The sequence below is a fragment of the Chinchilla lanigera genome, unplaced genomic scaffold, assembly GCF_000276665.1.
Source record: "Chinchilla lanigera isolate Chin_1 unplaced genomic scaffold, ChiLan1.0 scaffold00088, whole genome shotgun sequence".
NCBI classification, from domain to species: domain Eukaryota; kingdom Metazoa; phylum Chordata; class Mammalia; order Rodentia; family Chinchillidae; genus Chinchilla; species Chinchilla lanigera.
This window is the reverse complement of record NW_004955489.1, coordinates 2,267,210-2,275,883: the sequence shown is the minus strand read 5'-3', so window position 1 is coordinate 2,275,883 and position 8,674 is coordinate 2,267,210. Positions and strand designations below refer to the sequence as shown.

General features: G+C 41.3%; 1 protein-coding gene across 1 annotated transcript in view; it reads left to right on the top strand.

Moving 5' to 3' along the window:
- Window positions 1-49: 49 nt before the first annotated feature.
- Window positions 50-8,674, top strand: part of Syt14 (synaptotagmin XIV) — a gene marked incomplete at its 5' end in the record, with an annotated part of 257,951 nt that continues 249,326 nt past the window's right edge. Inside the window, 1 exon segment of the mRNA XM_013504506.1 lies at window positions 50-389.

The window sequence follows — 8,674 nt, the reverse complement described above, 5'->3', positions numbered from 1 at the left end:
TCCGACCCGGTGCGGCGTCCGCGTCCGCGCGCCTCCCGGCCGGGCCCAGGCTTCGGGCGCGGTCAGCCCCCTGCCCAGGTGTGCGGACCGGAGCCGAACTCCGTCCCGGAGGCCCCAGAGCCCGGAGGGAGGAGCGCCTGCTGGAGTTAAGTTCCCCGGGAGTTGGGCGCGGGGCGCTCCGGTGCCCGAAGCGGGGCCGGCGCCCTGGGTCTGGCCCTGCCGAGCCGTGAACGCCGCGTCGCCGGACAGTGGGGGAGCACCGCGCTTGCAGCGCCTGCCCCGCCTAGGTTGGCTCCTAACGCGGGGTGACCCGAGCGGTGCCCCTGTGGGCCGTGCATCTGTGCGGGTGTGCAGGTATCTCACCGAGGACGCCGCCGGCCCGCAGGCAGGTGTGTTCCTCGCGGGGAGAACTTTCGTCCGGTTCCCAGCCCGATGGGGAGCCCAGGCGGCTGTGTGTGTGTGTGTGTTTACCTCGGTGAGCAGAGTGAGCGCTCAACAGCTGGACACGCATTTGGACAGTTCCAGGTGTCCACTGTAGCTATAGCGGTGGGGAGTAGGATCTCCCTGTAATTTTCGGTATTCCTTTCCACGCTTTAGACAGGAGCTTAAAAACCAGGAAACTAAATTAGGTGATTTATGTTGTGTTGTGTATTTTCCCAACCAAACTGTGGTAGCGTTTCTTGTAAAATGGTAAGTGAAGATATTAAGGTTTATGCAGAATGTGAGGAGGATCGGCCATATTTACGTATGATCCTCCAACTTGTAATTTCTTAAAACATCTTCCGGGTTTTCTTATTTTGTCCGTTGTTTCTTCTGGCAGTTAAATGTTAACGGCTCCTTTTCCAGGTCAACTGATGGCATCTTACTTTCCCCACTACTTGTATGTTTAAGGAACAAGATTTAGAAAAAAAATCATTATATGGTAGAGATTTGTGAGTTAGTTTATTTATTTTTGGTGTTGGGGATGGAGTCAGGGCTTTCTGCGTGGTAAGTGCTCAACCTCCGCTGAGCTACACCCCTGGCCTCTTCGGTGGGATTGGTCTCCCTGTGTATGTAGTTCAGGCTGGCCTAGAGCTCACTATATAGTCTAGGCTAGCCTCCACCTCGAGGCCATCCTCTTGTCTCAGCCTCCCGGACTAGGATTACAGGTGTGCACCACCATGCCCAGCGTAAATATTTTTATTTGTAAGCATTGGTTTAAGATTTTGTGATGTAAAGACCAGGTGTTATGTCTTCTGTCTTGGAGAAGAAACTGTAGTTAATACATGTCAAGTACAGATGACTGCTCAAGTGAGTCTAACTGTATTTCTGATCACTTATGAAAGCAGGTTGTCTTACACACCCTGTCTCTAAGGTGCAGTGTAGGCTGGATACAGTACTAGGAGCGGCTCTGGATTTAGGGACTTCAGAGAGCATCTCACCCAATATTGTTCTCAACAAAGTTGTTCTTACAACATCTGGTTCAGTGGTGGTGAGCCTGTGGTACACCTGTTGTTTGTTTTCTTTTAAGACAAAAAATGTTATTGTAGGAGTTGTTTTTTCTGAACTAAAACCTCAGTATTCAGGTTTTTTTTTCTTTTTTTGGTACTGGGAATTGAACTCAGGACCTCACACTTGCGAGGCAGGTTCTGCACTGCTGCACTTTATCTCTGGCCCAGTGTTCAGGTCTAATTGCAATGTTCTTACTTGGTGATAAATAAGTGGTTTGGGGTTGCAGTTTGGGTGTTTGTCCCTGAAAGGTTCACTATTGACCTTTGTCTGTTAGTTCAGCAGATGTCTGTGCATACCAGCCACACACACTGTTCTGTGCCAGACTTCATGGATCATAAAGGTGAGAGGGATTGCATCCTTGTCCTCAAAGAGGACACCTTGGTTCCGGTTCTGATGGGTAGTTCATTTCAGGAGGCTGATGAGTGCCAAGGACCAGGAGAACAGGATAAATTGTTTTGGCTGGAATGGGTGACAAGTCGCCTGTCCATCAACCTGACAAGTTCTAGCTTGTGTGTGAAGTATCAGACAGAGGCGAGTACCCGGGCTGGAGTTTTGCTTCAAGATTTGTTGTGTATCAAATATGATGAATTTCAAAGCAGTCAGCCAGCAAGGTTTGATTCTGTAGTGTGAACACCAAGAGATGGATCATTCTCCCTTTGTAAAAAACATTCAATGATAAGTTTAGACTGGTTTGAGGCAATAGTTTTTATATTCTTAAGGTCTGAAGTCTGTTTGGTCTGAAGTCTGTCATTGAGCAAGTTCAGTATATGCAACATCCACTCTATGCCTGGAACCAGAGAGTGCGTTCCAGGCGTTATGTCCAGGTTCCTCTTCTGGAGGATGTGCGGTTTGTATGTTTTAAAATGTGGACTGTAGAGGTAGGCCTTTCCTCCAGTTACATCATTCAGTAGCATCTATTAAAGCAGTTGTACTACCCTTTGCCTTGTATGTAATCCTGGTAATGTAGCTTAATATTGGAATTGCCTTTTTGGGACTTCATGTTGGCTCAAGGTGAGTTTGTAATCAACTAAAATCACAGTCAAATCTTTATTACTTGGGATACTCTCAAGTCATGTGCCACAGTCCTTTGCATAACTAACCAGTGTTTTGAATTGAAGAATGGGTCATTTCTACCAGTTAAGCATACTTTTACAAGCTCTGTCTCAACATTTTAGCCCTGGACTTCTAAGTACTTTTTAAGTACATTTATTTCCTTCTCTGTTAAAGCCTTTACTTTGCAGCCTCAGATGTTTCTACTAAGTATTCACTTCCTCCTTTTAAAAAAACTAATTGGTTACTTTGAAAACTTTTCATTATGACAAGTTTGCAGTACATAATGATTATGTACATTAATTGTAGGGAATTGGTGTGTGTGCATAGCACATCTCGATTCTTTTTTCCCCTTCCCTCCATCCCCCCTTTTGTGCCAACATCAAATTAATTTATCCTATAAATAATTATAACATTAGTTATCATATGTACAGATGAACAAGAAGACTAATAGGCCAAAAGTGGGTATAACACGTAAGACAGTTATACTAAATCAAGGTATGCTTTTAGGTACGTGGCCCTTGCTGGATAACAATAGCTCTTTCTCTCCTTTTTCCCATTATCTATCTTTTATTTCATATTTTATTTACATACTGAGTTTTTCATTTAAGAGAAAACATGGGATACTTAAGTTGTGTGTCTGATTGACTTGACTTAACATTTATGGTTTTTTGTTTGTTTGTTTTGCTTTTTTTTCTGGTACTGGGAATCGAACTCATGACCTCGCACTTGCCAGGCAGGTGCTGTGCTGCTGAGCTAAACCCCCAGCCCTACTTAACATTTATGGTCTCAAAGTGCATGCAGTTTCCTACAAGTGACTCATGTTTACCCTTCTTTCTGACAGCCACCCTCCATTGTGCACAGACACCACATCTTCTCTACCTGTTCATCTGTTGGCGGACATGTAGGGTGTTTCCGAGATTTGGCTGTTGTGATCGTGCTGCTGTATCATGGCTATGCATATGTCACTGTGATATGGTGTCTTTAACTCTTTTGGGAAGATGCCTAGAAGGGGAATAGTGGGTAAAATGGAATTTCTAGTTTTATTTCTTTTGAGAAATCTTCATACTGATTTCCATAGTGGCTGTACCAGTCTACACTCCCACCAACAAGGGTTCCTTTTTCCTTACAGCCCCACCACCATTTTCTTTGTGATAGCCGTTCTTTCTGGAGTGAGGTAGAATCTCAGTGTTATTTTAATTTGCATTCCCTGAATGACCAGTGATGTTGCACAATTTTTTGTATATTTATTGGCTGTTTTTACTTTGTCTGAGATGTGTCTTTTCTTTTCAGATGTCCATTTTTGGATTGGGTCTGTAAATTTGGGGGACCTATTTTTTTGAGTTCTTTATATATTCTACATATTAGCCTTTTGTCTGAGGAATAGCTGGCAAAATTTTTTCCCCATGCTGTGGGTTGTCTCTTCACACTATTGGTGGGCTCCTTTGCTGTGCAGACGCTTTTTAATACAGTGACAGTCCAGTTGTTGATTCTTGGTGTTATTTCTTGTGTAACCGGGGTTCTGTTCAGAAAGTCTTTGCTTACACCTATGTCTTCAAGTGATTTTTCTTTCAGCAGCTTGTGTTTCTGATCTACTGTTTAAATCTTTGGTCCATTTTGATTTTAGTTTAGTGTGTGGTGAGAGATAGGAGGCTGGGTTCAACGTTTAGCATTTGGGGAGCCAGTTTTCCAAGCATCATTTATTAAAGAGGCTGTCTTTCCTCCAGCAAATGTGTTCGACTCCTTTGTCAAAGATAAGGTGGCTGACTGTGTCTTGAGTTGTTTCTGCATCCTCTGTTCTATTCCATTGATCCCTGAATCTGTTTTTTTGTTATTAATACTGTACCATGCTGTTTTTATCATGGCAGCTTTTTAGTATAACATGAGGTCCAGGATTGTGATGCCCCTTGCCTTGGCCTTGTTGTACAGAATTGGTTTTGCTATCCTAGGCTTCTTCTGATTCCATATGAATTTTAGGATTGCTTTCTCTAGTTCTATGAGGAATGCTACTGGTATTTTGATTGAGGTTGTGTTATATCTATGTAATAGTTTTGGTAGTGTGGCCATTTTGACTATATTGGATCTACCTATACAGGAAGAGGGGCTATCTTTCCATTTTCTGATGTCCTATTCATTCTCCTTTTTCAGAGTGCTATAATTTTTGTTGTAGACAGCTTTCACTTCCTTGGTTAGGTTAATTCCTAAGTATTTTATTTTTCTTGATGCTATTGTGAAAGGTACTGTTACCCTAATTTCCCTTTCAGTGAGTCTGTTGTTGGTGTACAGGAATGCTACTGATTTTTGAGCACTGACTTTGTATCCTGCTATGCTTCTGAATTTAGTTATTTGTTCTAGGAGTCTTCTGGTAGAGTTCTTGGGCCTTCTGTGTAGAGGATCGTGTCATCTGAAAATAGTGGTAATTTGACTTTTTCCTTTCCTATCCTTATTCCTTTTATTTCTTTCTCTTGTCTAGTTGCTCTGACTAATGTTTCCAGAACTGTATTGAGTAGGAATGGTAACAGTGGACATCCTTGTCTTATTACTGACTTTAGAGGGAAAACTGTCAGCTTCTCTCCATTTAATATGATGTTGGCCATTGGTTTGTCATGGAGGACTTTATGTCAGTCAGACATTATAACTTCTAATCAGGACTTCAGACAGAGTTAAGATGATGTTCCCTCACGGAGCTGATACACTTCTACTCAGAAGTGAAGGAGTCTGCGCTCGGTTAGTGAAGGTACAGTTTGTAAAAGGCGTATTGAAGTTTATGGATCTTTATTGTTATCCTGGCTGTCTGGTGAGAGCAGGTTGGAAATTGCATCCTGCCTGGCCTTTGGGGATGTCATTGTTGACCAGCGTATCAGCTCTTCTGGTATTGGCTTCTGTCAGCCTGATATTGTTGTCTACTTTATGTGTCGGAAATTTTCTTCTAAGAAAAGAAGTGCTCTTCTCTTTACCTATCTGACCCAGCGTTCTCTGTGTTTCTATTCCTAACCTTCCTGCTGTGTTCAGCTTCTCCATTGCCATTGTCCACTTCATATACATTGCACAGTTTTATAGCTGCTTGTTTATAAATCTGTTTCCCAGTCAACTGTAAACCCTGGAGGATAACATCCTACTCATTTCTGTACCCCTAAGATTTTTGTTATAGCCCCTGAATATATATATATTCCCTTACCTAATACTCTTGGACCTTGTCATGGAATTCTGGATGCTCTCTTCATGGATAATATCCATTGCCCATGTGCATATTTGTAACACAGAATTTCCCCGATATGTTTCCAAATAGTAGGCTGATGTCTTCACTTGGATGTCCTGCAGCAATCCAAAATGATTATCTTAGGACATTTAGAATGTCCCAAGCTGGGTGTGGTGGCCCATGCTTGTAATCCCAGCCCGCTTGTATTTCTAGCACTCAGGAGGCTGAGGCAGGAGGGTTGTTGCAAGCTTGAGACCAGCCTGGGCTACAGAGTGAGCTCAAGGCCAGTCTGAACTGCACAGTGAGATCCTGTCTCAAAAAGACAAAAAAAAAAAAAAAAAGTTCTAAATTAAGTTGTCATCACAGCCACCAACTTTGGTCTCTAAACTTACCCATGTCCTGCAAATTTGCTAGCTGAGTGGCATTTTTAGTAACTGGAGATTCAAGTTAGAAACCTGAGTTTCAACCCTGTGTTATAACTCACATCGGCCCAATCTGTGTCCGCAGCTGATTTATGTTTCATGGAGCTTACACTTTAGTTACGCCCTTATCTCACTGTGAGGCTTACGTTAGTTTCTTGAGTACCTTAATTAGTCTTTCCTCCAGGCTTAAGTTTCCTTCCAATTCATTTTCCAAGCTAGTGCTAATTATATTTGTAAAATGTAAACCTGAATTTTTAGAAACTCTAGGATAAAGCTGATTCTTACTGATCTGGCTTATGCCCTTCCTCATGCAGTCTATTATGTTTTTCTCTCTCTTCCATAAGCATCAGAAGACTCTACAACATAATTTTCCAAAATAAAAAAATAGACACCTTTATTGTTAACTTTCTGTATTTACTTTTAGGCTTCACTTTTTAAGCCACATTTTTAAAAATTGTAGGAGAAGTTTAAATAGACTTGAATGCATGTATGTGCTTTGTGCTTACTTTTTTGTTCATAGTGCAGCTGATGGCTTGGCACACACTATCGTATGTATATTTTAAAGCTGTTATTAGAATTCCAGGGTGCTCTTTATGGCTCTTTGGCCTGAAGACTTTTATGACAGAGTTGAAACACTGCATTTTAAAAACTCAGTAGCAGGGTGTTGTATGATGAGTCTTGAGGGAGGTCCTCGCTGCCCTTCGCTGCATCCGTCCGTGTCATTGTTAGAGACATTGCTACTATGTATACAAGGGTGACACGAGCAGAGGTCACACCTAGCCACAGTGTGTAGGGAGAGAGGCAATGCACGGAGCAGTTGATTTCTGGAGGCATCACAGTTCAGTTTAATGGACAGTATTAAAACTGATACTTTGACTTACGGTAGAGATAAGATTTCTAATGTTTTATAGAGGTTTAAGACTTGTTTGTATAATTAGGTAGGGTTGCTCCCAGACCTCTGAAAGCACTTTTGAGTGACTTGATTCCTTTTCTAACTTAACAGATTTAGAAGCAAGTAGCAAATGCTGCTGTCTTTCATGTTTTTGTTTAAGGTAGTGACAGACCATAGCAGTGAGGAAAGCAGAGATAAAAACATTTCCTTGATTGATACAACTTGTTGAGTAGTGCTGTTTTCATTACTTTCTGTAATAAATCAGGTTATGTTTGTACACAGTGTGTTTGCATAGATTTTCTCCTTAGATTAGATTTTAATTTGGCTTCACCCCTGTCCATGTCTCACCCTGCCCTCAGCCACTTAGTGCCCAATATGAAAGCTCCTGTGTATGGATAATGTGAGAGTGAACAAACTACTACGAATAAAGCATTTCAAGCTTTGGGGTAAAGTGATTATTTACATATTTGGTATGTGTATGTAATACTGTTTTAATTAAAGGAAAACATTGGAATCTTTGCTTTTGTTTTTTTCCTGTTGTTTCATTTTGGGTTTTTTTTTTTGAGACAGAATCTCACTATGGTTGGCTTTCAACTCACTATGTAGTAAGTTGGTTCAGGTTGGCTTTCAACTCACTATGTAGCCTAGGCTGGCCTCAAACTCATAGCAATCCTCCTGCCTCAGCTTCCCAAGTGCTGAGATTACAGGCATGTGCTACCATGTCCAGCTGGAACCTTTAACTTATCATTTCTTGAAAGGAAATAGTAACAACACAGCAGGCTGTTATTAGAAATTTACTTACAAGCTTTCTTCTGACAGCCATACATGTATTAAGAATGATTTTTTTTCCCATTGTTTGAAGTGTGTTACAGTTGATATTCTAAGTAGTGAGTCATCATGAGATAGTTGTTAAAAAATATTAAGTATCTTCAGTATCCTAAACTTATAAATGGAGCATACATATTTGTGGTTTAAAAAAATTGATCTGGTATAGTTGTCAAAACAAAAAACTGTTATTTATTCTTAGCTAGAAATTCAATGAAGTAGAATTTCATTTGAAATTTTTTTTGAGCACATACTTATTCAGGGTTTATTGTGTTATATTAATGAGCTTCTAATAATCAAACGCAAAATTAAACAATTAAAAAGTGGCTTAGTGTTTTGGAAAGATGGAGTAAAGGGTGAACAACACATTGAGTTTTGTGAGCTAAAGTTTGTACCTCTTAAGAAAAAATGATTGAGCAAGTGCACAGGACATTTGTGGTCGGAGGAGAGACTGCGTTGCGCCTGCTTTGCTCGTATGGGTTAGTCTGAGATGCCTGGTAGTGCTGTGCAGCGCTACGCGGGTTGCTGGAGTGCACTCCTCGTGGAGGGGAGCGGCACAGATACAGTGAGCTCAGAGAAGTGTGGAAAGCAAAAGAATTCATTTTGGGAAGATAACCTCCAGAGGGTTGGAGCCCTGGAGATTTTTTTCATTTTATGGAAATAATTGTAAAGGCAAATTAAGAAGTATGGGACGATTAGCATTTGCTTAGGAACATTCACACATTTGAAATTCAGCAATTATTGAGGCTGTAGAGGAGGAGAAAACTTTATGTCGGAGTTTTCTGTTTCTCGATT